The sequence below is a fragment of the Macrotis lagotis genome, chromosome X, assembly GCF_037893015.1.
Source record: "Macrotis lagotis isolate mMagLag1 chromosome X, bilby.v1.9.chrom.fasta, whole genome shotgun sequence".
NCBI lineage: Eukaryota > Metazoa > Chordata > Mammalia > Peramelemorphia > Peramelidae > Macrotis > Macrotis lagotis.
In genome coordinates, this window is record NC_133666.1 from 540,768,535 (window position 1) to 540,785,752 (window position 17,218).

The following is a 17,218-nucleotide window of genomic DNA, read 5'->3' on the forward strand; positions in this document are numbered from 1 at the left end:
AAGGATTTTGTAGAATGAAGAAAGGTGTTGGGCTTTACTTTGAATATTATTCACTCCCTCTCCCAAATCAATTTTATACTTTCCTATAAATATTGAATTAAAATACAGAAACAAAAGCACAAACAATTTTTGGAGAGAAAAAAACTATCTGTTTTTCCATTATTCAGCTCCTTGCTGAGTGAAAATTAATATCTTCACATGGCTTTCCCCATTAGCAGTTTGAATATTGCCAGGTGCAAATAATAATTGACTTGTGAGAAGAGGATTGTTTTGCTGCCCAGAGAGAATTATCCTGATTTCTTAAACTGTCAATGAAATACTATTAGATGGAATATACTAAACAACTTATGTTAACATGTGATAATGTGAGAGACTCCCATGATACTGAGGAGGACAAGTCCAGCTTCAGAATCTCAAATCAAAATGCAGTAAAACTTTCCAACTAAGTAAACCCCATTTTTTTTTTTTTGGTTCAGTTGTTGCTTGAGCTTCAGTCCTTAAATTAATTCACAGTTAGAAAATAGAATTGAAGTTAATGTGTCTAATCCAATTAAGTTAAATCAATCTATTCAGGGAAAGGAAAACAAGAATGACATGAAATCATGCCTTCCTACCTACTCTATTGAGAATGTCTTTTTTACTGAAGGACACTAAACTGCAGTAACTTGCGTCAATATGATCCCTTGAGCAAATAAAGGACACTTCACTCACAAGAGAGCTTACTACAACATTTAAACCTTTGTACCACTAGTATTTTATGCCATATGACTCTTTGAAAAAATGATTTTTCAAAAAAAAAACTGAGTCTTTTCTCAAAGGAGGAAAAAAGTTTTCTCTTAAAAAATACAGAAGAACTAAGCATTAGCTTTTGGAAGTTTATTTTCTGAAAAAGATTACTATTCCTTAGGTTTTTTGCATAACATAACCTTTTACACATTCAACTTGGGAATTCAAACTAGCTATCCTTTACACATGTGATTCCAAATTGCATTTTTATGCCTTTTCACTTGCTCCCACCATGTTCCTTCCTCATAATGGTTTTATGGTTTCCTTCTCAAAACTTGACTCAAATCCTACCTTCTTCATGAAGTCATGCACTTAATTTGTATAAATATATGCACATAAATATATTCATGCCTACATGTCATGTGTACACCATTTTTTATAGAATATAAGCACCTCCATGGCAGGGAATGTTTCATCTTTGTCTTTTTCTTCTGAGTGCAAAGGTCAGAAGTGAGAGTCACATGCAATCTAAGGTAATTCTCGACCACAGGAGCAAAAAAGTTGTAGAGTTCATCAAATCCATCTGACTCAATTATTCAGATGAGGAAACTTAGGCACTGAACAATTTCTTATCCTAGGAACATAACTGTAACAATCCAAAGTAGAATCAGACCTGTGCTAGTAAATGTTTAACAACCAGTACTTTTCTAAGATGAAAGAAAAAAGGAATGGAATTTATAAATGCACTTCTTAAAGGTTTAATCCACAATAGTAATACTTTCCTAAGTCTAGAAAGGCAACATTAACCAAGTTGGGGAAATAAAGCTCTGATTTATAGCAATTGTGGCTTTCTATCTAGAAGTGTAAATGCTCAAATCAAAGATTTAATAATCAGCTCTCACAAGTCAGAGCTGACTGTATCATGCCCTCGGGAAGAGAATAAGATTTAAATCTAGATCATTTAGAACAAAGCTATCATGTCTACAGATAATAAAAAGGTCCCAAAAGGTCCCATCACTTGTATCAAAAGGTCCCAAAGAGGTAAAATTATCTGCCCAAGGCAACATAATGTGTGGAGGCAGGATATGTACCATGTCATGTATTCAGCAAAATTCTTACTATAGTTGACCTATTATTAAATACTAAACTGAGAATATATCTATCCACTATACTGGTGCTCATAACTTTTTTAATAATACAATAACTATAAATAGTTAGCTCTAAATGCAAAACTCAAGCCCAACAAAAAAAATGAGAAATAAGATAATACATGTGAGTAGTAGTAGTAGTCAAAATTTGTTGCTGTTTCAGAAAATGAAATCTTTTATTTTTGTTCTTCCAGGATAACAAAGGATTTGAAACTATATAATCTACTACCAGAAAATAATTATCAAACTTGGAAATTGGGTTCATTATTAAGTGTGGTGAATGATAAATAGCCTCATTTCATTTATTTTTTTGGTTTTGATGAGAAGCTATTTATTTCATCCAATTACAGAAATTACTTAAGGACAAAAAGAAACATACCTTCTCAAATAAGCCCACAATGATATCCTCATAAATAAGGAAACTTTAGTGGGATTTATGAATAGATAAGTTCTCCTGGACAGTTAGGTTATGGATTTTTTTACCTTAGTGTTTCAATTTCAAACTATCCTGGGGCAATCATCTTCTGCTATTACAGAAATCAAAACTCACTGTAGTGTTGACATCTGAATAGAATTCAATCCAGGAAGTTATAATATAGGCTTGTAATTTCTCATTTCTCAAATTTCTCTAAAAACTAATTTCTCAAAATTCCTAGAATTTGATTTGTGTCTTAGAGAAGAAATCATAAAAAAAGATGACAAGGTACTTGTGCTTATATAGGCAAGTGGACATTGTGCAAGTTCTCGTAGACACGCTTTGTTTCTAGATTAATGAGGGGAAAGAATTTCAACCTCATCTTGCTGCAAGTTCTAGGGAAAGGAAGCTCTGGAAAAGAGTGTAAAACAATGGAACTCTAACAAGAAGAGTATAAGTTAATAGGATCAGAGATTCAGAAGGCTTCAATTCTAAAACCCCACATTTTACATATGAGGAAATTGAGGCTTAGGGTAGTTATGTGATTTTCCCAGGGTCACAGAGCTGGTAAGTGTTTAAGGGAGGAATTAAACTAAGGTCTTCATGTCTCCAATTCCAGTGATCTAGCCACTATACCAGAGTTAACCAGCAAGTCAGACAAAGGTAGGAATAAAAAAATCATATACCATGACTATTAGTCAAGGTATTTCTTCACCTTGGACTGGAGAAATAGCTCCATTTTGGAAGTTATGGAAATCACAGACAAAATACCTAATGTAGTTGCAATAGCAACAGCGGTTATTACAATTACAGGAGGAAGAGGAAGAGAAAGGGAAGGAAGAGCAGGATGAGTAGAAGTAGCACATTTACATCATTCAAACCATGCCATCTCTATTAATAATTTTTTTCAAATTATTTTTAAGTACAGCTCTGTTTTTTCCCATTTGCTATGCCCATTTCTAGTTGACATTCAGAAGAGTAGAATGGAGATTTTAATGACTGAAAAGTCTTTTTTTTAAAGATAGACAGCAGTCATTATGCTAAGGTAGAGACACAGATTCTATTAAATATTCTCATCTAGCAGTCATTAATCGATGTGAACACTTCGTTTTCTTCCTGACAAAGTTATCCACCATGAAAGAGAAAATTCAAATTGTGATGAGTTCTGCTAAGCTTGTGTCTCCATAGGATGCATGATACCTACAACTAGTTCCAAGCAAAGGAAGGAGAAGCAAAATGTAGTTTCCATTTCATAGATTTTAGCTAACTGAGATTGATGGTATTTCTCTAACACTCACTTATCATGTAAAGATTTTAAATTATGATAATGGCCAGTCTCATGGATCAAAGTGGCTCAAAGGTGATGAGAATGATTATACAGGAACATCTTGAGGTTTGCATAAGCATCAGAAATGCAAGGCTATAATCAGAAAGTTCATGGACTATATTACAGACAGAAAGGTACTTGGAGTCTCCTTCCTTAGCCCTTTACAAAGTCAGGTATAAAGTAAAATGTCTAGAGGCTACAATAAAATATTGAGGAGCTATAATACACTAACAAGTTTGAGAAATATTCGATTTTGGTTTTAAACTGATGCACAAAAATAACATATTAAACTGACTCTATCAATTGCATTAAAGAAATGCTACAAATTTTGTGTTGCGTTTAGAAAGATATAGAAATTTAAGATCATTTAAAATTCTATTTCATAGGTAAGGATATAAAATATTAAAAGACTTAGCAGAAGTTTTCTCTATGAGAAACTTAGAAAAAGAACAAAAAAAGAAGAGGAGTGAGATACTTCTCTACCAGAGAGGACACCCTTATCAGTGACATCAAAGTAGCATTTCTATGTTATTTTCCATTGATATCAGTAGCACTAAATGACTAGTAGATAATATGAAAAATTACAATCATAACATAATAATAATATTCCCTTTATCTATATGACATTCATTCTCACATTTAGTCATTCCATCTTCCCTAGCAAGCCTTCCCCTTCTTGGAATTATACTGGTATAATTATAAATTTTGTGGAATGGAAGATGGTGCCAAGATGGTAGAGAGAATTCATTAAATGTATTTTGGAGCCAAAATCTTCAAAAATATGGAGAGAAAGAATTTTCCAGCTCAAGCTATCTTAGAATAATTTCAGAAAAAGACTGGGAAATGCTACCTTCTGGGGAAAAGAGGGGTATCTCATCCTCATGGCAGACAGTGTCCTGGTAAGCTACAGTCTTAACCACAGCATAGATCAGCAACCGAGCACCTTGTTCTGGGTTCAGCAGGCCAGAGGCACAGTATCACAGCTGTGAGGGCTCCACTCCAAGGTGTGACTAGGCTGGGCCATCCAGAACAGTCAACAAGTGACCAGCACCTGAGGCCTCAGCATAGAAAGCCAGTAAACTGACTCCCTGGCACCAAGCACAAGAAACTTGGGACAGTGCTCCCTATGCTCCAGGAGCAGAACTCAACTTTTTAAAAATGAGCAAAAAATAAAAAAAGAACCCTACTCATAGAAAGCTACTATGGTGACAGGGAAGATCATAAACTCAGAAAGAAATAACAAAATGCCTGTATGTGAAGCCTTAGAGGGTAATATGATTTGGTCTTAAGTCCAAAAACTCCTCTAAGAAGAAGTCAAAAAAGAAGTAAGAAAAGTAAGAGAAGTAAAAGTAACAAAAGAAGAAAAATCAAGAGAAATAGGAAGAATTAAGAGTAGAAGTAAATAGAACTAAGTGAGAGAAGTAAGAGAGAAGAAGTAGTAAGAGAAGCAGAAGAAGAAAAAGAATTTAAAAATAAATGAGAGTTATGCAGGAGAATTATGAAGAAAAAGAGTCAAAAGTTTAGAAAAGGAAGCACAAAAAATAAATGAAAAAAATCCTTAAAAATAGAAGCTGTTAGAGGGGTTGGAGCCAAGATGGCCACATGAAGGCAGCATTTCCTAGGAATTCCTTCTCCAAAAAACTCCAAAAGTTGTCAAATTATGACTCTAGCCAAAATTTAGAGGGGTAGAATCCACAGAAAGACTGAGTGATACATTTTCCCAGTCCAAGATAACTTAAAAGTTCCCTGGGAAAGGTGTGTTTCACCAGGACCAGGAGTTGGAAAAAGCCCCGGTTGCATCACAGCCTGTGAACAGCTTGAAGGGGTGGTGAGAGAATTCTGCTACACCAGAATGAGTGTGGAGTGAGGAGCAGGGGCCGTAGAACCTGCAGAAGAATTGGGGGGAAACCAGTCTGCACCTCCAGAGCACAGCCCACAGACTGTAAGGGGTCAGGGGAGACAGCAGAAAATTTTCTACTCTCTCTGGACAAGATTCTGCTGTTTGCTCACACTCAGATACAGCTTGTTGTTTGTTCTTTCATTCTAAGACAGCTGTGCAGGGCTCCTCCTTACAGCTGCAGGGCAGAGGGGAGTGCTGTGGCTATCTACATATCAAAGCACAGGAAAGCAGCATAAGACCTTGGAGGAAAGGTCCCAGTGAGGTGTCCCCCCCCCCCAAAAAAAAAAACCCAAAGCCTTGGAAGTGCTGTAAATTAGTCTTGGGCTGAGGAAATGAGTAAACAACAGAAAAAGAAGAATCTGACCATAGAAAATTATTTTAGTTTCATGGAAGATCAAAACATACTCAGATGATGACAAAATCGAAGCTTCTGTATTCAAAACCTCCAAGAGAAATAGAAAATGGGCTCAGACTATGAATGAGCTCAAAAAAAAACCTTTGAAAAGCAACTAAGGGAAGCAGATGAGAAATTAGGAGGAGAAATGAAAGTGACACAGAAAAATCATTAAAACCAAATTAGCAGCTTAGGGAAAGAAATACAAAAAAAAATACTGAATAAAATAATATGTTAAAAACCAGTTTGGGACAAATGGAAAAAAGTAAAACAAAAGACAAATGAGGAGAAGAATGCCTTGAAAAATGAATTGATCAGCTAGAAAAGGAGATAAAAAAGTTCTCTGAAGAAAATAACTCCTTCAAATGCAGAATTGAATTTAAGGAAGCTGATGACTTTGCAAGAATCAGGAAGAAGTAAAACTCTTCCAAAAAAGCAAAAAAATTAGGAGAAAATGTGAAATATCTTTTTGGAAAAACAACAGACCATGAAAATAGATCCAAAAGAAATAAATTGAAAATTACTGGGCTACCTGAAAGTCACAACCAGGAAAAGAACCTAGACTTTATTTTTCAAGAAATAATACAACATAATTGCCCTGAAATCTTTGAAGCACAGGGTAAAATAGAAATTTAGGTAATTCACCAGTCACCTACTGAAAGAGATCCCAAAATAAAAAACTTCCAGGAATATTATAGACAAATTCCCAAACTCCCAAAATTCTAAAAGCTTCCAGAAACAATTCTACTGCTGAGGCTCCATAGTCAAGATTACACAGATGTGGCAGCCTCTATATTAAGGATTCATAGGGATGAGAATATGATAATCTGGAAGACAAAAGATCTTGGTTTACAACTGCAAATCAATTACCCAGCAAAACTGAGCATCTTTTTTCAGAGGAAAAGATGAACTTCCAATGAAACAGGGGACTTTCAAACTTTCCTACTGAAATAACAAGAGCTGAACAGAAAGTTTGATCTCGAAGTACAGGACTCTGGGAGCCATGGAGTGGGTGGAAGAGGAGGATTAACTATGAGGAACTTAAGGGTATTGAACTGTTTGTATTACTACATATCAAGAAGATAGTGATAACTCATATGAACTTTCTCATTTATAAGAGTTGTTAGAAGGAGCACATATATAGACAGGGCACAGAAAAGAGTGGAATATAATTGTATAATATAGAAAAAAGATGGAGTCAGTTGATGATAAAGGACAGTTTTGGGAGGAAGGGAAAGATGAGGAAGAAGGAGCTAAGAAATTTCACATGAGAGTCAAGAAAAAGCTTTTTCAATGGAGTAGAAAGGGGGAAGGCAAGGGGGAATGAGTGAGCCTTCATTCTCATCATAAATGACTCAGAAAGGAAATAACATACACATTTAATAGGATGAGGAACTCTATCCTACCCCAGAGAAAAATGAGAAGAAAGTGATGGGGGTAAGGGGGAATGGGGGTTGGGAAGGGGGGAATAGGTGATAGAAGTGAAGGAAGATTGTGGTACTTAGATGCAACTCATTTTTGCACAGAGGCAGGATGAAAGGAGAGAGAGAATAGAATAAATTAGAGTGGGGAGGAATAGATTGTAAGAAAATGCATCTATTAATATCAACTATGGGAAAAATATTGAAGCAACATCTTTGGTGGACTCATGATAAAGAAAGCAATTCACCCCAGAGACAGAGCCATTGGAATCTGAACATAGACTGAAGTACACTTTGTCTCTGTCACTATTCTCGTGATTTCTCATCTTCTTTGGGGGGGTTATGTTTATACTCTGATAACAAAATTATTGTAATAATATAAAATGAATAAATTTAGATCCAAAAAAGGGGAAACAATTGTTATGACTAGTATTTCTGACAAAGGAATCATTTCTAAAATATTCAGAGAACTGAGTCAAATTTTCAAAAAAAAGACAAGCTATTCCCCAATTGATAAATGGTCAAAGGACATGCAAAGGCAATTTACAGATGAGAAATACGAAGCGATCCATAGTCATATAAAAATTGCTATAGGGACAGCTAGGTGGCACAGTGGATAGAGCACTGGCCCTGGAATCAGAAATACCTGAGTTAAAATCCGGTCTCAGACACTTAATTATCTAGCTGTGTGACCTTGGGCAAGCCATTTAACCCCATTGCCTTGCAAAAAATAAAAAATAAAATTACTCTTAATCATTGCTTATTAGAGAAATTCAAATTAAAGCATGTGATACCACCTCACACCTCTCAAACTGATCAATATGACCAGAAAGGACAATGATCAATGTTAGAGAGGATATGGGAAATCTGGGACACTAATACATTGTTGGTGGAGCTGTGAATTCATCCAACTTTTCTGGAGAGCAATCTGGAATTACACTGAAAGGACAACAAAAATCTGCATACCCTTTGATACAGCAGTACCTCTACTGGGTCTGTAATCTGAAGAGATTATGAAAAAGGGTAAAAAAATACCTCACTAGTATAAAAATATTCATAGCAGCTCTGTCTGTGGTGACAAAGAATTGGAAATTGATTGAATATCCATCAATTGAGGAATGGTTGAACAAATTATGGTATAGGTATGTTATAGAACTCTATTATTCTACTAGCAGCTAGGCGGGATGGGAATTCAGGGAAGCCGGGAAGGATCTGCATGAACTGATGCAGAGCAAGATGAGCAAAAGCAGAAGAATATTGAACACCCTAGCAGCAACATAGGGGTGATGATCAAACTTAATGGACTCGTTCATTCCATCAGTGCAACAATCAGGGACAATTTTGGACTATTTGCAATAGAGATTATCATCTGTATCCAGAGAAAGAGTTGTGGAGTTTGAACAAAGACTAAAGACTATTACATTTAATTTTTAAAAAGTTATATTATATAATTTTGCTTTCTCTTAAAATTTATTTTTCCCTTAAGAATATTATTTCTCTCTCATCATATTAAATTTAGATCAATGTATACCATGGAAACAATGTAAAGACTAACAGACTACCTTCATGAGTGAGTGGGGGGAAGGAAGCAAGATTAGAGGAAAAATTGTAAAATTCAAAATAAAAAACAAATAAAATAAAAAGGAAAAAAGATCATGGAATAGTTTACATGTCAGATCTACAGAAAGCAAAGCAGTTTATAACCAAGGAAGAGATGGAAAACATCATTAAAACAAACTAGATAATTATTATTACATTAAATTAACAAAAGCTTTTGCACAAACAAAAGCACTGTAGTCAAGATCAAAAGAAATTTAATAAATTTGGAAACAATTTTTACAACTAGTTTTTCCTGACAAAAGACTCATTTCTAAATTATATAGATAACTGAGTTAAATTTATAAAAAACAATACAAGCCATTCCTCAATTGATAAATGGTCAAAGATATGCAAAGGCAATTTACAGATGAGGAAATGAATTATCCATATTAGATAAATGGAAATTAAAACATCTCTGAGGTATCATCTCACACCTCTCAGATTGGCCAATATGATCAGAAAGAATAATAATCAATGTAAGAAGGGATGTGGGAAATTTGGGAAACTAATATTTTGTTGGTGGAGCTGTGAACTCATCCAACCTTTCCGGAGAACAATTTGGAATTACACCCAAAGGGCAATAAAAATGTCCATACCCTTTGATCCAACAATATCACTACTGTGTCTATATCCTGAAGAGATCATGAAAAAGGGTAAAAAGATCACTTGTACAAAAATATTCACAGCAGTTCTGTTTGTAGTAGCAAAGAATTGGAAATAGAGTGAATGTCCATCAATGGGGAATTTTGTATCAGAAATCAGATGGAATGCAAATTCAGAAAAGCCTGGAAAGAATTGCATGAACTGTTGATAAGCAAGATGAGCAGAACCAGAACACTGTACACCTTGACAGCAACATGGGGGTGATGATCAACCTTAATGGACTTGCTCATTTCATCAGTGCAATAATCAGGGACAATTTTAAGGTATTTGCAATGGAGAATATCATCTGTATCCAAAGAAAGAACTGTGGAATTTAAACAAAGACCAAAGTGTATTACCTTCATTTTTTTTAAAGTTGTCTTATGTACTACATAATTTTGCTATCTCTTATGTTTTATTTTTTCCTCAAGGATATATTTTTTCTCTCAACACATTCAATTCTGATCAGTGTATAGTATGGAAACAATGTAACAATTATGAGACTTACTACTATGGGGGTTGGGGAGAGGGATTGGGAGAAAAATTGTAAAATTCAAAACATTCCAAAAAATGATAGGTAGAAATTACTATTGTATATAATTGAAAAACAAATAAAATATTTATATTAAAGAAAAACAAGAACTTACCCTAATAAAAACTGCTGGGGGAAACCTGAAAGCTAGTATATTTTTATTGACTTTTTCATAAAATCAACTCTTAGATTTATTTATGAGATCAATGAATTTTGTTTTCTATTTTATTCATCTCTCCCTTGATTTTCAGAATTTTGAGTTAGTATTTATTTGGAGATGTTATTATGTTCTTTTTTCTAGCTTTTTTAGTTGCATGTCCAATTCATTGCTCTCTTTCTCTATGATGCTGGCATGACATTTTCCTGGAAATAGCAATTTCATTATAATGAACCTCTTATTCGCTCCTTTTGGTGCTATATTAACTGACAATAATAGTTTTAATTTCAAAACCTACACATTTTCATATCTCTCCTCTTCACTGCAGTCACTATAGAAACAAAACATGTATCCATGTCCAAATTCAGTAAGCTGATCTTGCTATTTGGATATGATACCTGCTGAGTTCTCTTGCAACAGGTGCTATTTGTCTTTCAGGGCTATTGGATCTTGGGTTGTCTATCAGTGTGAACACATTCCATGCACGAAGAGTGAGTGGAATCTTCTTTGAAGAAGTGCTTTGAGATTTCCTTTTGTGTCTCAACTGTACTGTGGAATCCCTGCCTATCAGGGTAATCAGCCCAGGGTAAGTGCACAATTTTTAGGGTACCTTTTCCTAGCCCTTTCCTCGCATCAGGAGTTGAGCAATGCAATCCTTAAAAGAACTGCTCAGACAACCAGGGGGGATACTGAAACTCACAGCTGCTTTCAGAGGGAAAATGCCTCTGCTGCCTGGGCTGCCTGTGTGCAGGATTGTTACTACAGCACCCAGTGTATCTTCCTTTGCTGCTTTATCACTTGACTATTATCATAGGACTGAGGAATGATAAAGTGGTATGGATGATGTCTTTTGATGCATGCATAGATTAGAATTAAGTGAGTTAAAGTTTCAGAAAGACATAAGTTTCAAACTCGTCATGATTCATCAGTAAGACAGTCAAGACAACTGATGATGACTCTAATTGCAGTGGATGACCTGGGTGTCTTTGATGACTAACCAAGTGCTAAGAGCTCCATGACACCTATTTCAGTTGCCTTCACAGTTTTTGGAATAAAGTTTTCTCATCAGCCCATTCCAACAGTGGAAGACTTCACATGCTTGGGATAGACACCCACCCCCTCAACTTACCAATAAGTTTGAACCTCTCTAGGTTAGCTTCAACCTGGTTTAGCATGTCTGTCAAAAAAAGTTCATCAGTGTGTGGCCATTGTGCATATTATAGTTTTTGGGAAGCAGAGGTGAGAGTTAGTTGACTCAGGTGGATATCAAAAGTGAAAAACAACCCTGAAAAATCATTTGTACACCAGAGGTACTAGTCTTACTTAAATACACCTATACCCCAGGATTTAGACATAAATGGTAATATTATAAGTTCTTTTTGCAGTGGAAAAGAATTGAAAATTGAGAGGATGCCCATCAATTGATAAATGGATGAACAAATTGTGGTATATGTATGTGATTGAACACATATATATTGTTATATAAGAAATCATGAGGAATGTGGTTTCAGAAAGGTCTGGAAAGGCTTGCATAAATTGATACTGAATGAAATGAATAGAACCAGAAGAACATTAACAACATGGGGTGATGAACAACCATGATAGATTTGTTCATTTCAGAAGTACAATAATCAAAGACAATTTTAAAAGACTTGTGATGGAAAATATTGTTCATATCCAGGGAAGGATCAAAAAAGTCAGCTTATGTGTCATGTCATATTTTTTCTCTCTCTAATGTTTCTTCCATTTTGGATCCAATTCTTCTTTCACAACATTGATCAATATGGATCTATTTCACATGGTTATTAATGTAAAGTCTATATCAGATTGATTTTAGCTAGAGGGAGGGGGGAAGGAAGGGAGAGAGGGAGAAAAAAATGTAAAACTCAAAACCTTACAGAAATTATTGGTAAAAACTACTGTTCCATATAGTTGGAAAAACCAATAAATAAAATATTTTTTTTAATAAAACAGAAGTGGACAACTGATCTGGAAAATAAGTCCAGAAGAGATAATTTAAGAATTATCTGACTATCTGAAAACCATGATCAAAGACATTATCTTTCAAGAAATCATCTAGGAAAACTGGCCTGATATCATAGACCCAGAGAGAAAGTTGTGGGAAATTTTCACATGTTATCATTTAAAGAGATCCCCAAAGAAACTAAAGCAATCATCACATAATCTGTCCAGGTACACAAAAGGCTTATAAATGTCTAAGTGTCTTTGCTACTTTTAAAGAAAGTTCTGTTAATATTTTGGAATAGATGATCATTCTTCCTTACTGTATTTACTTTATTTGGAGAAAATACAAAGGAAATATCTGAAACATTTTATAAAGAGTTATGAATATTTTAGATTCTTTTTTTCACCATTCAAAATTATTTCTAGGAGGTCCAGGAGGACCAATCCAGAGCTCCTTCAATTTTATTAATTCACATTTTTGGGTTCATGGAATCAAAGATGTAAAATTGAAAGAGACCACATAGGTCATACATTACAAAATAGTTATATATAATGAGGTTTGAAAATTGACTGGAATTTTGGAATTTGGAGTCAGAGAGTCTATTATTTCTCCTAAAATCTGAGAGATATTTAGAAAATAGAACTGAGTCCCTGGAAACTTCTTGTTTTCTCATTTTTTGAACTTCCAATACATGGTACAAATATTAAATGCTCTCTCTCTCTCTCTCTCCCTCTCTCTCTCTCTCTCCCTCTCTCTCTCTCTCTCTCTCTCTCTCTCTCTCACACACACACACACACGCGCACACACACACACACACACACACACGCACACACACAAACACACAAATCTCTATCTATCTGCCGTTTTCTTAAAGTCTATTACTGAGATACAGATATGTTGATATACAAATATACACACACATATAAACATAAGTGTTTGCCAATATTTATATATCAACATTTATATATATGTCAATATTTATATGCATATATTTCTGTATATTGTGAACTTGCTTCTTCCTATGTCCATTTTTATTGAAAAAATGAAAGTCTCAAACTCTTAGATTATCTATGAATATTGATGATATTAAACAAAATATATTCTCATGTTAACTAATTCTAAAATTGTACATTACATTGTGGACCTGGAGTTCATCATCTCTCTGCCAAGAAGTTAATTATATTCTTTATTACCTGTCTTCTAAAATCAATGTTGAAAATTCTGTTAAACCTTTCAAATGTTTGTCTTTACAATGTAGTTGTTATTTTATATATTATTTTCCTGCTTCTACTCATTTCGTCTTGTATCTACTCATGGAAGTCTTCTTAAGTTTCTCTTTTATCATCCTTTTCATCATTCTTCACAACATTGTTCTACTCTACAATTTACTCAATCATTTGTCTACTGGTGGAATCCTGGCATCATGATTTCTTTTTGCCATCATAATAAAGAAAACTTCTACAAACATTGTTGTATATATAAACACCATTTATTTTTCTTTCATTGCTGAGATTCTGTTTAGTGATTTTAGTCAGATCTAATTCTTCATGACCCCAAATAAGATTTTCTGGGCAAAGATATTGGAGTAATTTTATTTTTGCTCCAGGTCATTTTGATAATAAAGAAATTGATTAAAAAAAAAAAAAACAGGGAAAAAGGACTTCTCTAAGTTCACACACCTAGTACATGTCTGAGGTTGGATTTGAATTTGTATCTTCCTGACTCCTGTACCAGCATTTTATGTACTTCACCATCTAGCAGCCCCCTCCTTGGGAAATAGACTTAGTAATGGTTGGATTGATTTCAATAAGGATATATCAATTAGATTTATTCTTGAAAGGTATCAGTCTTCCCAAATCTCTCTCTCTCTCTCTCTCTCTCTCTCTCTCTCTCTCTCTCTCTCTCTCACACACACACACACGTGAATATGTGCACATGTGTGTGTGTTTGTGTGATAAAGAATCGTAGAAAATTATTCCACAAATTTTAATCTTAAAATTCAGATCAAATGTCATCCTTTTGTCAACCAGATAAAACAGAGGGTAAACAGCAATTAGTGTCACATACAAGCACAGTGCAGCTCATGAACCATCTAAAAATAATATAGAAAAGGAGAAGTTAGATTCTAGATCCTTTTCAAGTTTAGAAGTCAAAAATTAAGTGGAGGATTTTGAATGACTAGGAAGAAGAAAATGAAGAAAAACTAGAAACCTCATTGATTGGGATAGTGGGCCATAAAAAGTCAAAGGCATGATTAGCTCACTGAATACCACCCTCACTTTGGCTTTTCACCCAGTCACACTCTGATATTATAACTAGAATATTTATGCTCCTGCTTTTGCAAGAATAGGTAAAGGGTAGATTACAAAGTATATGCAGTCCTAACTATTGCTGTATAATTAAAAAATATGCCAAAATTTCTGTGAAATATAGAGAAATCAGTCACATGAACTTAAAACAAATGCCTATATATGTATATATATATATATATATATATATATATGTATATATATTTAGTTTTTATAGGTGTGCAGCTAGATGGTGCAGTGGGTAATATCAGTTCTGATGTCAGAAGGGCCTGAGTTCAAATCCAGCCTAGAAGCATACTGGGTATATGACCTTGGGCAAATCACTTCACTCTGATTGTCTCCCATCCAGGTTCATCTCCAGTTGTCCTGATGCATATCTGATCACTGGATCTAGGTGACTCCAGAGGAAAAAGTAGGACTGGTGACTTAGCACAACACCACCTCACTCCAATCCAATTCCCTTGATTGTGATAGCATCATCTCACTGATGTCATGGTCTTCTTCAAGAACAAAGGACAAACATCATCATCACCATCATCATCATCATCATCACTTTATACATATTTAGTGCTCTTCCTCAACCAAGAGAAATCATAAATATTTTATAAACACTTCAGTCAGTAAGCATTTATTGAATGTTTGCACTGTGTTAAGCATTCATGGAGGATACAAAGATATGAATCAGAAAAAAGTCTCCTATTCTGCAGATCATACTTCACTTCTATAAATTCGTTCAAGACCATCAAACACATTGCATGATTATTTGTGCTGCAAGTAATATGTCTACAAAAGAAGAAAGGATAAAAGGAACTTATTCTCAAGAATCATTGGAATCATTCAATCATCAAGTTCCTCCTATGTGCCAGACATTGTGTTAGACTCTGGGGACCTAAGTTCAAAAAAAAGTTTAAAAAAATTTACTTATAATAAGTTTATATTCCTTGGAGGAAGGAGCAGGAGTGAAGCAGGAGAGAGTGACACATATACAAAGAATATGTACAGCATACATAAAAGTTAATAAATTCAAATACATTCAAACTAGTTAAAAACAAGGTAGCATGGGAATTAGGATGCTACCAACTTAGAAGTAAAAGGAAAGCAGGGAAAATTGTATAGAGAAGATTTTATCTGTACTCCCCACTTCACTCTTCCTTCTCTTCCCTATCATTTCTCCAAATCACTGAATGAGGTGTCATTCAGGGATTGAAAATTCAGTATATTTTGCATTTCAGCACATAAAAATTGAAATGTCAAGAAAAACAAACTAGTTAAAAGTTAATCTGAGCAAATGATTTTAATAAATAAAAGATTTAAAATATGTGGGTTAAAAAAGAGTGAGCCAAAGCTGTAATATCTTTTCAATAGTGTTCAACTCAGTTTTCTTTCCAGAGTTGTTTAATTTGTTTTTCTTAGTGAAGAGATGTTAAATGATGGAGTACAAAATTTATATTGAAAAAAACCATATAAGTAGAAATGCAGCATGTGGTTAGTCTATCTTTTTTGTTTCTGTTCAGTTTCTAACAAAATAGATGCTTTTCATCTATTCTGAACTATGACTATCCTTTTATAAACTACTAAATATGTAAAAGAGAAATTTTCTGCAAATAGTGGGAAGATCAACAGGGAACTCTCAGGTCCTGTTGGCAGGAAGAGTTAAGGTTCTGCCAGATTCTTGTCACTCAATTAATATTTCATGAATAAACTACTACTCAGGATGGAGCTATGAAAAATTTTGAAATCCTTACAATTCCTTTTTGCAAGCTCCACTCATCTCTTTATATGCCCCTTTCATTCCTGCCCAGTCCCACCACCACTTTGATGTGGTCCATATAAATAATTCTTTCTCTTCTGCCAAAGGCCACTTTCAGGAAAGTCACTGATAAACAAGTTAATGAATGAATGACAAGGATTAGTTAAGAAAATATACAGTAACCAAGGATTAATGTCCAGAAAATGATAATAGCAAAGGCAAAATAAATAATCAAAAGACAAGTAAGGAAACAAACCTTTCCCCAAAGTCAAAGATGTATCTCTATTTTTAAATTCAGAGTTCAAAAATTGTGTTCTTCTAGTGAAGAAAATCAAACAAAATCCCTGCTATATCCAGCCATCAGAAGAGACAATATTGAGCTCATTTAGTGTTATTCACACAATATAAGTTCATTTCAAACAGTTTCAGCCAGTCAATTAATTAGAGCTAATTTTTTATTTATTTCATCATTTGAATTCACTTCTTCCTGTTAGCAGAAGTGAATATCTCGTTCCAAGTCTCTATCTGACTTACAGTGAGAAAATTCCCTTTCATTACATGTAGTTTACTTTCAAACCTTCTCTGTCTTCTGATAAACTATATAACATCATGTGAGTCTAATGTAAGAGTAGTAACAACTAATAGTATATTCATTTTAATATTTGAAAAACACTTTACAGTTATAATTTCATTTTGGATTCATCATAACATTGGGAGTAGATATTAACATTTGTTCATTGTTTGAGATGAGGAAACTGAAGCAGATATACTCATATACCTAGAAAATGGTTTAGACTTGATTTAACTTTTTTTAGAGTCCAGATTCAGGTCTCTGCCCACTTACCATCTATTTACCATGGTAAATGTTAAGGTTTCTCTAGATGAATTATGGAAAGGAAGCACTGGAGCAAAACTAAAATAAAATGAATAGG